A 1745-nucleotide genomic window follows, 5' to 3' on the forward strand; every position below is an offset into this window, starting at 1 on the left:
GGACTAAGAGGTACAAACTATTATGTATATATTCTCCTCGTGTGGTCTCGCGGAGTCGGGTCCCCATCCAGAAGCGGCACCATATGGTGGAGGAAGGTGTCCCAGGGCCGTCGGGTGCAGGCTCAGCAGAGGAGAAGTGTCATAAGGAGAGTTTCAACTTCTTGAAGATTAAAGCCTAGCAGTTCTGAGCTAGTCCCAGTCCAAATGTCTGCAAAATTGAGAGAGACATCAAAACTCCTTCCACAAACTTCAGTGAACCCTGACCGCATTCTGGTAATGAAGGTGGAAGAGGGAGGGCAGGCATGTAATATGGTCTCCAGCCGCCACTGAAGCAGCTACTACAGCTCAGAGACCTACCACCAGTAGTTCAGGCAGTTTGACTACCAGGAGTCACCTGGGCCACGGGAGGCTCTGAGCTGGCTCCGTGAGCTGTGCTGTCAGTAGCTGAGGCCAGAGATGCACAGCAAGGAGCAGATGCTGGAGCTGCTTGTGCTGGAGCAGTTCCTGGCCATATTGCCTGAGGAGCTGCAGGCCTGCTTTCAAGAGAATTGACCATAGAGTGGAGAGGAAGCCATGGTGATGCTGGAGGAGCTGGAGAAAGTGCACAACAGGGCGGCTGAACAGGTCTTTCTTGGACGAAATGAAGACATGCTTGCAAAGAAGCTACCAACTTGTGAAATCACTCAGGAGACACCACGTAGCCAGCTTAAGCCCACAAAAAAGCAACTGCAGTGGGCATCAAAGGAGCTTCACAACTTAAGACAAAATGATAGAGACACCGGAACTATAAATGTGAAATCAGCTTCAAGGCGAAAGACTTCTTCAGGCAAAGAACTGCATTACAAAGTTTCTAACACTCTTCACATGAATGCTTCCCAGAGTTTCACCTTTAGAGGAACCTGTGAACAAGATAGAAAGTTTGAAAGAAGACAGGGAAACCGTCCTCAAAAAAAAACAACACAAGTGTGATGAATGTGGGAAATTCTTTAGGCAGAGCTCAGCCGTTAACCTACATCAGAGGATCTACAGTGGAGAGAAACCTTATACATGTGATGTGTGTGCAAAGGTTTTCAGCCGAAGTGCAATCCTGATTCAATATTGAAGAATCCACACTGGGGAGAAACCCTTCAAATGTCATGAATGTGGGAAAGCCTTTAGTCAGAGCTCGCATCTTTTCAGACATAGCAAGAAACATGCTGGAGAAAAAGTCCCATCAGTGTTGTGAGGGAGTCAAAGCATTTACTGAGAACTTTTTCAACAGGGGAGCAGACACAAGGCACCAATACTCCTTTAGTATATATTGGTAGTTTCAGTGGGCACCAATTTCCTTTCAAAGGTTTTAAAAGCCACAGGAGAGAATGTAGAATATTTTCTGTCAGCATTGTTTGCTTTTCTGCTTTTCAGTACAGTATCAGTTCAGATGATTGAGATTCTAAAGCTTAAATTGGAATTTCATTCCTAGTGCAACTCTTAAAAAGATACTCTCAGACATGTTCTACTGTTTCCATTATTAACACATATAATGAACTAGTATGTTCCTTTTTAGACAAGTACACTTTCCCTGTTGAGAAGGAGTGTGTGAGTTAGTATATAAGTTGGTATTCTCTATTTCATTACTTGCACATTGGACTTATTAGACCAAAGATTAAATCAGTTTTTTAAAAAACTTTCCTGGGAATTCTCTGGCAGTCCAGTGGTTAGGACTCCATGCTTTCACTGCTGCATGCCTGGGTTCAATCTCTGAT

The 1745-nt window shown here is 44.4% G+C and overlaps 1 pseudogene; it reads left to right on the top strand.

Moving 5' to 3' along the window:
* The first annotated feature begins 204 nt into the window (after nt 1–204).
* Nucleotides 205–1225, top strand: LOC115839900 (zinc finger protein 396 pseudogene; annotated as a pseudogene).
* The last annotated feature ends 520 nt before the right edge of the window (nt 1226–1745 follow it).

Source organism: Globicephala melas, chromosome 5, assembly GCF_963455315.2.
Source record: "Globicephala melas chromosome 5, mGloMel1.2, whole genome shotgun sequence".
Taxonomy (NCBI): domain Eukaryota; kingdom Metazoa; phylum Chordata; class Mammalia; order Artiodactyla; family Delphinidae; genus Globicephala; species Globicephala melas.